This window comes from Pinus tabuliformis, chromosome 9 (assembly GCF_031772625.1).
Source record: "Pinus tabuliformis cultivar Carrire ecotype Pingquan chromosome 9, CPIR1, whole genome shotgun sequence".
NCBI lineage: Eukaryota > Viridiplantae > Streptophyta > Pinopsida > Pinales > Pinaceae > Pinus > Pinus tabuliformis.
In genome coordinates, this window is record NC_142307.1 from 889,789,989 (window position 1) to 889,804,843 (window position 14,855).

The following is a 14,855-nucleotide window of genomic DNA, read 5'->3' on the forward strand; positions in this document are numbered from 1 at the left end:
CTTATCTTGATAATTACTTGTGAATGTTTGTTGGCCTTTTATTACTTATATTATCTTCTTCTCGAAGCAATTATACAAATGTGCAAACCATATAGATCACAAAGAGACAAAGAACACCAGAAATTAGGCTCCAAGCCAAGGCAAAACTGCACAAGTGGAAAAACCCAAAAATCCTCTTCTTATAGAATCAAATCAAAGTGAGATATCCAAGACCCAAGACCAATACCAAGGCTGCCACATAGATCCAAGTCAACCCTCCAATTCTCCTCCAACCAAGTCAAAGCTAACAAAAGTCAACACTAGTCAAACTTTGTCAAATCTGGTGAAGTCACAGAATTGCAAATTGGACCTATCAGTGTTGTTAAAATCGCGATATTATCGTATAATCGTGATATTTTCAACAAAAAGATAAAAGTGCGCTTAGCACTCAGAAATTTTTTTTTGCCTGATTTTTTCGAAAAAATCATGGGAAGGAAATAAATAAACCAAAAAAAAAAAAAAAAACTTTTTTCTTTTTTTGAGGAGGAGGTGACCCAAGCTACCCCTATTACAAGTAGAGGACGTGGTCTACCTCTGTAGCTCCAGTTCTTCAGCTTCTAGAGCACAGCAGACTCCATAGTCTCCTAGCTGCGGCCTGCCAACTCCATCGACATCTACATTAGAGGGGCAAAGGAAATCAGTAGTATTAGACTTTAGTTATTTGCTTCATTTCATTGTATATGACATTATGACCCATGATATGAAAATACATTATTATATTTTTTGTTGATATTTTGAGGTTGAGTTGGGACTCAGGAGTCAGGACTTACTATTCAGGACATGATTCACTGTTATGTGTGATTTTAGCACTAGAAATGATATTAAACATCTTATATATTAGTTCTTTTATCATATTTATGTGTCAATGTATTTATTTTATGTTGTAGATGGTTTAGATATTAAAAATTTTGAAAAAAAATGAATATTTTTGTACCAAATGATTTTTTCCCGATTATTACCGATTTTTTCCCGATTATTACGATTTTTTCTTATTATTTCCTCGCGCCGATATTATCCCGATAACGATTAGTGCAACATTGGGACCTGTAATTTGGCAAACCTACCCCAGAACCTTCGCACGTGTTAACATAAACAAGCTAAAAATCTAAATTTTCTCTCTCCTTTGACTTCGCTCCTTTTTCTTCTTGTCTTTTGGCACAGAAAACGATGTGATGATGTGAGTGAATGAATGAACTTCCATGAGTTCGAGTTGACTTTATTTATCGCTGTCTAGGAGGGTCGAATATCTGACTCTTATGCCGACTTGACCAAGGAGGGTCGACTTGGTCTTGTTTTGACTTTTTGAATCAAAATAAAATTCTTTTTCATTTTTCTTTTCAAAAGTCCAAAAGGGGTTGGACTCAATTACATTTCTTTGACTCATAATAAAATCTTTTTGACTCAATTGACCCTATAAGCATTAAAAACATGTTTTGTGTTATGAATATAATTCATATAAAAATAATAATATAAATTATAATAATGATTAATTAACTATTAGTTAGTTAGTTAGTTAGTAATGAAGAGGTATGTCTTAGAGACATGACCATTCATGAAAGAGCACCTACCTAGGGTATATAAGCAGGCCCTCATTCTCATTTGTAATCATCTCATATCTTACATCAATTCAATATACAGTTACATGTCTTACAATGGACATTAACGTCTTTGAATTATTTTAAAGATTTCTGCTGCGTATACCACTTTTGGTCATTACATTGGTATCAGATCCATGTTGGCAGATCCCGGCCTTTGGCCATCAACTTGTCGTCGCAACTAAAGCATTTTGCTACACGAGTTTGAGTTTCCCCATTTTCCGTCAGGCCCTTGGCCACTTTAAAAAAAAAAAGTTAAAAAAAAAAAGGAATTGGAAAAAAAATTATAAAAAGAGAGTTATATATATATATATATATATATATATACACATATATAGATATATTAAAAATAATAATAATAATAATAATAATAAGGCCTTTGACCATTGACATTTCAATGATTTTAGTAAAAAAAATAGTCTGACATAAATTTTTAAGGAGAACATTCATATATATATAAAGGTTCTACATTATTGATAAAAAGTGCATGATAAAGTCAAAAGGGAATCTTTCCAAATATCTTTAAAATTATATGTAAGATAAAGAAGAGTCGATAAGATTAACTTGATTCTTCATTAAGTTGTTTACAAGCTCGTGGTTTTAGCAACCCATGGTAATTGCCCATGGTATTTTCAAGGTAAAAGAAGATACAGAATCTCTTTATGTGAATTGTAAGTTTTATTTTTTACATGGAGAAAATTAGTCAAAGGCACATAAGTAGACATAACTAGAGTTGTAACTTTTGAAAAAGAAAAAAAATGATTATAATAAAAAAAAAGTTAAAAAATAATAATAATAATAATAATAATAATAATAAAAGAGTTTAAGAAAAAGAAAAAAAAAAACATTTGTTGAAAAAAAAAATTATATATATATATATATAGATATATATTACAAATTTTAAAATAAATAAATAAATAAATTACCAAGGAAGGTTATCAAGTCAAGAAAAAAGGAGCCTACTTTGAAAATAATGAAGTAGTCAAGATGAGTCCCACACAACAATCACTATTTTGGACTCAATGTCCAAGTTGTCTAGACGAAATTGGATATATATATATATATATTCAAAAAAAGTGCAATTTATGTTGTCCAAGGTGTGGAAGATTATTTAGTACTGAAGAACATCAAGACGATGAGCAATGAGCAGATTCAAATAAAATGATTAAAGGAAGAAATCGCAAAACTTCAAGAAAATGAGCAAATGCCATTTTCTTTTGATGGGGTTTTATTTCATCTCTCTTTTTTTATTTTCTATTTTTTCATATTTCCATTTTTTCCTTTATTTTTTCATAATAAAAACTAACTTATCAAAAATAAAGCATGTTACAACACGCGCTACCCTTGAAGGTTTCTTACTAGCAGCAGCGCATTTTGAAGACATATCTAAGGACATGAGATCATTCCAAGGTCATCAGATCTATCTGAGATTTTGGCAGCAAAACCTCCTGAGGTCTAGTTTGGACAACGAAGGTTGTTTGGGCAACATATACTGGTCAAGGTATTGTGTAAGATTCCAAACAAGGAAACTACCCAATTGACCACAAATTTCTGAGTTTTTTCAGTGAACATTTCAGCTAGAAATTTTGTCAAACATGTCACATGCAAATTGTTGTAGGTGTATCTTTTAATTTTGTTTGTTGGACAATGTGTCCTCTACTTCATCTGAACCCACAAATTTACCAAAACACATCTATATTTGTTATGACAACTCGGAAATTTATAAATACTGATACATGTTGGTTTTTGTAGCATAGGATGTGCTGTAGCCTCGAGATTTTGCATAGAGGCTAAAACATATGCATTCTCCAAAACCCAGAAATCGTTTGGGAAAATTCCACCCAAAGATGATTTAATTAAAATAATTAACCTTTTTAAATGGTTCCCTAAGTTTAAACTTAGGAAATCTGGTTAATTAGAGGGTATTAATTATATCTGGTGTGAATCTTCTAGATAAAGACGAGGATCAACTCCTAGTTAATCTTAGCCTTTGATTATGTTTTAATCTTGGTTGTTGGTGTTCCAACGAGAGATTATAAGAAAGTGTTTGATGGGCACTTGGAGAACACACCTAGATAGTGAGATCTAGAGATCGAATTTCTCAATAGTAGCAACGCTGAGTTGCCGGAGAGAGATCGAGTGATCTTCTTGCAGTGAGGGGCAGGGATAGTAGACCGGAGGGGATATTTCCAGTTTGGAGAGTGCAAGGCAGAGGAGGCATTGAGACGTCCAGAGAGGCTAACGCAGTGTCACGCAGAAGCAGCGCAATGCTTCAAAGGGAGTCTGTATTTTGCTAGGAGCAATCGAGATCTAGAGCCGGAAGCCGGGATGTGAGACCGGAGGCTAGAGGGTCAGAGTTCCAGTGAGCAGAAAGTTAGAGGAGGAGTTGACGTAGTCCATCAAGCTGTGACACAGAAACTGGGTGAGCCCTCGTAGAGAATACGCAGTGACAACGTGGGGCAACGCCCAGAGCCCAGATCAGAGTCGGATCACAAGTGAGAGTGTGAGAATAATTCTCACTACCTCTGCCAATTTATTCTCTGTATCAGATTGTCAGTTTGGGCATCTAAATATTTGTACTCAGATTACTACTACATAATAATTAAAACCTTCAGCTATTGCACCGGTTTTCCCACATTGGGTTTTTCCGGGGACATTTGTCCAAAAAACTACGTGTATTTATGTGTGTTTATTTCTTTCCTGCACAGTATTTTGTTTCCGCAGTATTTTATGTTGTGAAGGTTGTAGATTTTATTTCGATGTTTACTATGTAACACTATAAATAACTTGATTCAAAAATTATCAAGTAGGAGAAATTTATCAGTTGTTGCAGTAGGGAATTGGGTCACCGATTTTTCACAGTACATTCATTTCATCACAACGAAAATAGCCATAACAGTCCCATTATTTCATTACTGTGCAAATACAATTGGAAAAACAATGGACTAGAGGAACATGGTAATGTAGCTTCAGCAAATATGCCTCCAACTTATCAGTTCCTAGGGAAAACAACCATACATACATATCATCCTTTAATTGGCCATGTCCAACAAGGTTATTCAGTCTAAAACTCATCCCATTCATATGTAAATTGCACCAACAACATCCATGTTCAATCAGCAAGCAAGATGGGCTGATATTAAACTTGATTTGGTCTTTAGTGTTGGTCGCTACACATCCTCGCACAAACTGCAGCTACAAAACTTCTCTCCAAGCCCCCAGAACTTCTCTCAATTTCAGCGTAATTCTGGCAATTGTTGACAGCCCTTGCACAAGGGTCTTTGACATCAACAATCCTCTTCAACAGTGTCCTAAATTTGGTTACAACAGTGAGGAATAATCTTTGATTGTCTCTATAACGCTCCAGAATTCGTGGCTATGCTCAGGAGTCAGGACTTACTATTCAAGACATGATTCACTGTTATGTGTGATTTTAGCACTAGAAATGATATTAAACATCTTATATATTAGTTCTTTTATCATATTTATGTGTCAATGTATTTATTTTATGTTGTAGATGGTTTAGATATTAAAAAATTTGAAAAAAATGAATATTTTTGTACCAAACGATTTTTTCCCAATTATTATCGATTTTTTCCCGATTATTACGATTTTTTTCCGATTTTTTCCTCGCGCCAATATTATCCCGATAACGATTAGTGCAACATTGGGACCTGTAATTTGGCAAACCTGCCCCAGAACCTTCGCACGTGTTAACAGAAACAAGCTAAAAATCTAAATTTTCTCTCTCCTTTGACTTCGCTCCTTTTTCTTCTCGTCTTTTGGCACAGAAAACGATGTGATGATGTGAGTGAATGAATGAACTTCCATGAGTTTGAGTTGACTTTATTTATCGCTATCTAGGAGGGTCGAATATCTGACTCTTATGCCGACTTGACCAAGGAGGGTCGACTTGGTCTTGTTTTGACTTTTTGAATCAAAATAAAATTCTTTTTCATTTTCTTTTCAAAAGTCCAAATGGGGTTGGACTCAATTACATTTCTTTTGACTCATAATAAAATCTTTTTGACTCAATTGACCCTATAAGCATTACAAACATGTTTTGTGTTATGAATATAATTCATATAAAAATAATAAATATAAATATAATAATAATTAATTAACTATTAGTTAGTTAATTAGTAATGAAGAGGTATGTCTTAGAGACATGACCATTCATGAAAGGGCACCTGCCTAGGGTATATAAGCAGGCCCTCATTCTCATTTGTAATCATCTCATATCTTACATCAATTCAATATACAGTTACATGTCTTACAATGGACATTTACGTCTTTGAAGTATTTTAAAGATTTCGGCTGCATATACCACTTTTGGTCATTACATTGGTATCGGATCCATGTTGGCAGATCCCGGCCTTTGGCCATCAACTTGTCGTCGCAACTAAAGCATTTCGCTACACGAGTTGGAGTTTCCCCATTTTCGGTCAGGCCCTTTTTAAAAAAAAAGAGTTTAAAAAAAAGGAATTGGAAGAAAAATTATAAAAAGAGAGTCATATATATATATATTATATATATATATATTATATATATTAAAAATAATAATAATAATAAGGCCTTTGGCCATTGACATTTCAATGATTTTAGTAAAAAAAAATAGTCTGACGTAAATTTTTAAGGAGAACATTCATATATATAAAAAGGTTCTACATTATTGATAAAAAGTGCATGATAAAGTCAAAAGGGAATCTTTCCAAATATCTTTAAAATTATACGTAAGAGAAGGAAGAGTCGATAAGATTAACTTGATTCTTCATTAAGTTGTTTACAAGCTCGTGGTTTTAGCAACCCATGGTAATTGCCCATGGTATTTTCAAGGTAAAAGAAGATACAAAATCTCTTTATGTGAATTGTAAGTTTTACTTTTTACATGGAGAAAATTAGTCAAAGGCACATAAGCAGACATACATTTTATATTATACCCCAACGAGGTGAATAGCCACATTTCCCTAGAGTTGTAACTTTTGAAAAAGAAAAAAAATGATTAAAATATATAAAAAAAAAAAAATTATAAAACAAAATAAAATAAAGTAAAGTAAAAAAAAAAAAGTTAAAAATAATAATAATATAATAAAAGAGTTTAAGAAAAAATAAAAAATAAAAATAAACATTTGTTGAGAAAAAAAAATTATATATTTATATATATATATATTATAAATTTAAAAATAAATAAATTACCAAGGAAGTTTAAAGTCAAGAAAAATGGAGCCTAATTTGAAAATAATGTAGTCAAGATGAGTCCCACACAACAATCACTATTTTGGACTCAATGTCCAAGTTGTCTAGACGAAATTGGATATATATATATATATATATATATATATATTCAAAAAAAATGCAATTTATGTTGTCCAAGGTGTGGAAGATTATTTAGTACCGAAGAACATCAAGACGATGAGCAATGAGCAGATGCAAATAAAATGATTAAAGGAAGAAATCGCAAAACTTCAAGAAAATGAGCAGATGCCATTTTTTTTTGATGGGGTTTTATTTCATCCCTCTTTTTTTATTTTCTATTTTTTCATATTTCCATTTTTTCCTTTATTTTTTCATAATAAAAACTAACTTATCAAAAATAAAGCATGTTACAACACGCGCTACCCTTGAAGGTTTCTTACTAGCAGCAACTCATTTTGAAGACATAAGGATGTGAGATCATTCCAAGGTCATCAGATCTATCTGAGATTTTGGCAGCAAAACCCTCCTGAGGTCTAGTTTGGACCAGTGTTGTTAAATCGCGATAAAATCGCGATTTTATCGTAAAAGCGCGATTTTTTAATTTCGCCGATTCAAAGCGCGATTTTTATCGAAAAAATCGCCCCTTTTTTTTATAGCGATTTTTATCGAAAAATCGCGATTTTTTGAAAAAATCGCGATTTTTTCGATAAAATCGCGATTTTTTTCACTTAAAATCGTGAGGGCACACGGCAGCGGGGTTTTATATGGAAAAACGATTTTTTTTTTAATTCATTCAGCAGTCCGCCGCGGAGGAGAAGGAGAAGAATGAGGGAGATTTTGCGTCTTTTTTTGTGGGAGCGAATCGATTAAATAGGAAATCCAATCCCAAAGATAAACATTTATTTTATCCATAACCAGGTATGTAATTAATTTTTTTATTTTTTTAAATAAAATATAATTAAATTAAAAATTCATTTTTTTAAAAATTTATTTAAAATTTTATCAATTAATGACTGGGATCTGTTACTATGAGAACCAATTTTTTATTTTTATTTTCTCATTTTCTTAAAGAAACATTGTTTATTTATTTTTCATTGTTTTTTGGCATTTGGTTGGGTAACTTGGGTTTAGAAATTGGGATTTTGGAAATAATTAGCTTGTAATTTTGCAAATTCTAAATTGTAATTTGTATTTACTATTATCATTTATGTAATCCTAAATTCCTATTTCCTAATCCTTATTTTTCCATAGGTTTGCAAATTCAAAATTCAAAAACAAACATGCCAAGGAAATTGGATCCTTTCTGGGAATATGGTGACCCTAAAACTCCGAATGATAGACAAAACTTGTATTGCAAGTTGTGTGGAAAGGAAATATTCGGGGGGGTGTACAGGTTGAAGTTCCACCTTGCACAAATCCCTGGAGTGATGTGGGGCCCTGTCTAAAGACAAATGCTGAAATTATCCAAAAAGCCATGAGAGCATTGGAGAATTAGAGCACACTAGAGACGCCAAAGAAGAACTCAAAAGGCAACTAAAAGGTCAGTTGAGGAAGTGGGCCAAGTGGCACAGGTTCTACTGCAGCGTCAGTCAATCCGGTAGCTGCATCATCATATTTTGTTCCTCGAACCACACCTGGTTCACAACCAACTATTGGTTCAATGCTAAATAGAACTGAAAAAGAAAAAGCTGACAATGATGACAAAATTTCTCCTCTGGAGTGATATTCCTTTCAGCATTATAAGGAATAATCCATTTTTCCAACCTACTGTTGATGCTATTGCCAGTGTTGGCCCAGGGTACAAACTCCCTTCTCTTCATGATTTCAGAGGCCGGCTTCTCAAGATGAAAAGCGTGATGCACCAAAGATTGGAGGATTTTAGGGCATCATGGGCACAAACAGGATGCATTGTTATGTCAGATGGTTGGACTGACCAAAAGGAGAACCCTTATAAACTTCTTGGTTAGTTGTCCTTGGGGACTATGTTTATCAAATCTGTTGATGCAACTCATCAAATCAAAGATGCAAAAACTTTATGTGATTTGCTGGATGTGTTTATTTTGGAGGTGGGTGCAGAAAATGTTGTCCAAGTCATAACGGACAATGCTGCAAATTATGTTGCTGCTGGTAGAATGCTTATGGACAGGCATCCTACTTTATTTTGGACACCTTGTGCTGCCCATTGTATTGATTTGATGTTAGAGGACATTGGGAAAATTCCTTTGTCAAAGAGGTTGTTGACTCATCAAAAAGCATCACAAAATTTATTTACAATCACACATCTGTGCTTAGCTTGATAGAAAATGCACCAACAAAAAGAGTTGGTGCGCCCCGCCATTACACGGTTTGCGACGAGTTTCATATCTCTTCAATCCCTCTTGAATTCTATGTGGGATTTGAAGAGAATGTTTCTTTCAGAGGAGTGGCGTGCTTCGTCAATGAGCCGCAAACCAGAAGGAGAGGCCGTCTGCAGACTAGTTTCATACCAGGAGGACTTCTGGGCGGAAGTGCAGGAGGTGTGCGCTGTTACAGAACCTTTGTAAAGGTTCTTCGGTTGGTTGATGGTGAGAAGCCCGCAATGGGCTATTTGTATGAAGCCATGGATAGGGCCAAAGAAGCCATTCGGTCCTACTATGATGAAGGGAGATGATGGGTTCCAGAGACAACTCCTTCTATGGAACGTCATTGATGAGCGATGGAACAACACACTCCATCGTCCCATTCATGCTGCTGGCCTTTTCCTGAACCCTGCATTTTCTTATGCATGTGGGTTTAATTTTGATGTTGAGGTCGTGGAAGGATTATTAACCTGTGTCCAGAAGATGGTGAGAACTTCAGAAGAACGTATGGAGGTCTCTAGACAAATTGAGCAATATAAGTTGTCAGCTGGCACATTTGGCTTTGAGATGGCTGTCATTGATAGGACGGTTAAAATGCCAGGTATTTTTAGTTTGTAGTATGTACTTTGTTACTTTGTTTCAAAATTTCATTGTTTCTTCAAATTCCATTTTTTTCTTATGTTTATTAAAATTTTTCTTTGTAAATTTTGTTGTAGACGCATGGTGGAAGATGTATGGTGGCAGAGTACCCCTTTGCAAAATCTTGCCGTGCGGATCCTCAGCCAAACATGCAGCTCCTCGGGATGTGAGCGCAATTGGAGTGTATTTGAAAAAATACACAACAAGAAGCGCAATAGGTTAACACTTAAACATTTAAAATATTGCAAATTCCAAATAAATTTTTGAATTCATTAAAGTTTTAAACAATATTTTTTTTATATATATTAATTATTAATTTATTATTTCATGAAACTTTGTACAGGTTGGAGTCCCATAGACTTAATGACATGGTCTATGTTACTACAATCTTCGATTGTGGGTGAAACAACTAGAGAAGAACCTGATACAGAAGCCATCTCATTGGATGGGATTGACACCACTGCTGAATGGAGGTTGAGACCGAGAGGCCTCTCATGGATCCCACTGAGGATTGGTTAGTGCAGGATGAGGGGGAGGAGGAGGGGGAGGAGGAGGAGGAGGGGAGGAGCAGGAGCAGGAGCAGGAGCAGGAGGAGGAGGAGTTGGAGGAGCAGGAGGAGGAGGTGAAACCGCTACCGGGCTACCACTACCACCAGTAGAGGACGTGGTCTCCGTCCACCTCAGCCTCCTGTAGCTGCTACTACTAGTTCTTCAGCTTCTAGAGCACGTCAGACTCCACTGCCATTTCCACCAACACAGGCACCAGCTTCTACATCTAGAGGGAAAGAGAAAGTTGTGCCATTTTCTCGCAAGAGGGGCAGAGGAAATCAATAGGATTAGACTTTCATTTTATTGTATATGACATATGACATGATGAGATACATTATCATATTTTTGTTGATATTTTGAGGCTGAGTTGGACTTGGGACTCAGGACTTACTATTCAGGACATGATTCAATGTTATGTGTGATTTTAGCGCTAGAAATGATATTAAACATCTTATATATTAGTTTTTTTTCATATTTATGTGTCAATGTATTTATTTTATGTTGTAGATGGTTTAGATATTAAAAAAATTGAAAAAAATTGAAAAAAAATGAATATTTTTGTGCCAAACGATTTTTTTCTTCCCGCTTTTTTCGTTTTTTTCCGATTTTAACGATTTTTTCCGCTTTTTTTCGGCGCGATTAAATCCCGATCGCGATGTGTGCAACACTAGTTTGGACAACGAAGGTTGTTTGGGCAACATATACTAGTCAAGGTATTGTGTAAGATTCCAAACAAGGAAACTACCCAATTGACCACAAATTTCTGAGCTTTTTCAATGACTATTTCAGCTAGAAATTTTGTCAAACATGTCACATGCAAATTGTTGTAGGTGTATCTTTTAATTTTGTTTGTTGGACAATGTGTCCTCTACTTCATTTGAACCCACAAATTTACCAAAACACATCTATATTTGTTATGACAACTCGAAAATTTATAAATACTGGTACATGTTGGTTTTTGTAGCATCGGATGTGCTCTAGCCTCGAGATTTTGCATAGAGGCTAAAACACGTGCATTCTCCAGAACCTAGAAATCATTTGGGAAAATTCCACCTAGAGATGATTTAATTAAAATAATTAACCTTTTTAAATGGTTCCCTAAGTTTAAACTTAAGAAATCTGGTTAATTAAAGGGTATTAATTAAATCTGGTGTGAATCTTCTAGATAAAGACGAGGATCAACTCCTAGTTAATCTTAGCCTTTGATTATGTTTTAATCTTGGTCGCTGGTGCTCCAACGAGATATTATAAGAAAGTGCTTGATGGGCACTTGGAGAACACACCGAGATAGCGAAATCTAGAGATCGAAATTCTCAAGAGTAGCAACGCTGAGTTGTCGAAGAGAGATCGAGTGATCTTCTTGCAGTGAGGGGCAGGGATAGTAGACCAGAGGGGATATTTCCAGTTTGGAGAGTGCAAGGCAGAGAAGGCATTGAGACGTCCAGAGAGGCTGACGCAGTGTCACGCAGAGGCAGCGCAGTGCTTCAAAGGGAGTTTGTATTTTGCTGGGAGCAGTCGAGATCTAAAGCCGGAAGCCGGGGTGTGAGACCGGAGGGCCAGAGGGTCGGAGTTCCAGTCAGCAGAAGGTTAGAGGAAGAGGTGACACAGTCCCTCGAGCTGTGACGCAGAGACTGGGTGAGCCCATGTAGAGACTACGCAGTGACAACGTGGGGCAGCTCCCAGAGCCCAGATCAGAGTCGGATCGCTAGTGAGAGTGTGAGAATAATTCTCACTACCTCTGCCAATTTATTCTCTATATCAGATTGTCAGTTTGGGCATCTAAAGATTTGTAATCAGATTACTACTACATAATAATTAAAACCTTCAGCTGCTGCACCGGTTTTCCCACATTGGGTTTTTCCGGGGACATTTGTCCATAAACAACGTCTATTTATGTGTGTGTTTATTTCTTTCCTGCACAGTATTTTGTTTCCGCAGTATTTTATGTTGTGAAGGTTGTAGATTTTATTTCGATGTTTACTGTGTAACACTGTAAATAACTTGATTCAAAAATTATCAAATAGGAGAAATTTATCAGTTGCTGCAGTAGGGAATTGGGTCACCGATTTTTCACAGTGCATTCATTTCATCACAACGAAAATAGCCACAACAGTCCTATTATTTCATTACTGTGCAAATACAATTGGAAAAACAATGGACTAGAGGAACCTGGTAATGTAGCTTCAACAAAGATGCCTCCAACTTATGAGTTCCTAGGGAAAACAACCATACATATCAGCCTTTAATTGGCCATGTCCAACAAGGTTATTCACTCTAAAACTCATCCCATTCATATGTAAATTGCACCAACAAGTCCACGTTCAATCAGCAAGCAAGATGGGCTGATATTCAACTTGATTTGGTCTCTAGTGTTGGTCCATACACATCCTTGCACAAACTGCAGCTACAGAACTTCTCTCCAAGCCCCCAGAACTTCTCTCAGTTTCAGCGTAATTCTGGCAATTGTTGACAGCCCTTGCACAAGGGTCTTTGACATCAACAATCCTCTTCAACTATGCCTTGAGATGGTACACAGTCTCCTAAATGAGGTTACAGCAGTGAGGAATAATCCTTTGATTGTCTCTATAATGCTCCAGAATTCGTGGCTATGCTCAGAAGGGAGATGTAGCCTCTTGAGAAATGATTTGATGCCCCAAACATGTGACACGACCTGCCTGTAGCTTTGTATTACCTCCTACAGCGCATATGCTCCCTCCTCTAAATAATATGCAGCCCAGAATTTAATTGATAGGCCTGTTTAAGCTTCTGAGTATGCTACAAGGCAGTTTCACAATCAATATGCAGTCCCAAGCAACCAGGGAACTCGTCCATGCAATAAAATAAGGGATAGTTGTGACTGGGTGCTCGAGTTGCCTTTCAGAAGATGTGAATTGAGCTACTGATGCCCTCTATCTGTTGCCATGAAATGAACAGCCACTATAAACCACAAACTCAGCCTCTATTTGGTCATGGAATTTGTTTCCCAGGGCTCAAGTTTCAGGCATTTCCTCCACCTGCAAAGGGAATATAGAAAATACCAAATAACTTTTAAAATCAACAGATAGAACTTGGATACCTCAGTTTTTCTTGCAAATCTCGTTCTCCATTGAAGCTCTACGGTGAAATCTGAGTGATTTCACTCTCAGACTAGGGGGTATCGTCGCAACACCGAAGTCTGCTATGGCAGCTAGGGCTCCAAAGCCCTCAGCTTCCTCTTCCAACTCTCTCCAAGAGTTCTCTCTTCAAACTCACACAATGTCCGAATGAATTAGAGTCTCCTCAATTCCCTTCTTTAATGAGTTTAGGATTGCCTTTTCATCTTCGCCTTCCCTTTTGTCTTTTCATCTTCAACTTCCCTTTTCTCTCTTTATTATTTTTTTTTCTTTTTATTAAATTCACTTTTATAAAGTCACTTTATGATACTCCACTTTATAAAGTTAAAGTGACATCCAACTTGCCTAGGAAATATCATCCTTTCTCCTTCTTTAATAAAGTCTCCTTAGGCAAATTTAAGTCCCCTTGTTAATTATTTCCAAAATTGCAAAATCCTAAATGATTTTGCATACACAAAATTTGGGAACATTACATATTGCTAGAGCAATAGCTCACAATCTCTAAGGAAATATATGGCAGCGTGTTGAGACTAGGGCTTGGTTTGGGCAGCAAATCACCTTGTGACATTATCCAAGGCAGGTCTATGGAAGAAAAAAGGCAGCAAAATCTGGCAAATTCTTGAGGTTGGATTGTAAGGTCAGACTAAAAGTATTAGGATAATTGGGTTTGTTGATGTAATAGCAATTGTTGGGTATCTAAAACTGTAGTGTGAAATTTGGAAGGACTATGGGTTTATAACCCATTATGTACTGCTAGATTAACTTCTTGAATATGACTTGTTGGTTACACTGTCTGTTGTATTATGCTGGTTACACTCTTTATTGTATTCAATATTGTCTCTATTTGCACAAACTGAAAGAACACTGTGATAATAGTGAGAATAAAAATCTTGTCATGTGCTCTTTTCAACCCTAAGGGCAATTTTTCCCTAAGGGATATTACAGCGGTATTAGAGTTGGCTCTCCTGCCAGCCTGGAGCGTTTATTTGAAAAATGTTGCAGTAGGAATTAGTTTCCCCATTGGGAAAGAAGTATGCAGAGTTTTGGCAAAAAATTGAAGATCGTAACAAGAACCTACCAAAAATAATAGAACAGGCTAGGACATGGGCGAAGGCACACCCATATTAGTTTACATTACTAGCAACTTCTAACAAGGATAGAACAGGTGCTCACATAAATCAAGCAAAGGAGGCTAAAATTGAACAAATAGGTGCCCAACCCTCTGAACAACCAGCAATCGCATGCCTGTCTAATTCCAGCAGATCCCAGCAACAAATAGTTAATGACTATCATTTGCAATCAATTTGACGGGGCCTTCTCTAGAAGATCGTAGCCCGATCCAATCTCAGCCAAAAGAATTGCAAAACATTCTAGAGGTTGCTTTGG

The 14,855-nt window shown here is 35.9% G+C and overlaps 1 protein-coding gene and 1 pseudogene across 1 annotated transcript in view; one reads left to right on the top strand and one right to left on the bottom strand.

Moving 5' to 3' along the window:
• The window catches only part of LOC149151624 (protein REPRESSOR OF VERNALIZATION 1-like), a 337,711-nt gene that overhangs the window by 197,503 nt on the left and 125,353 nt on the right, over positions 1–14,855 (bottom strand). The gene's annotated exons all lie outside the window — the stretch shown is intronic.
• LOC149151625 (THO complex subunit 5B-like) overlaps positions 1–14,855 on the top strand; it is a 44,629-nt pseudogene that overhangs the window by 28,358 nt on the left and 1,416 nt on the right.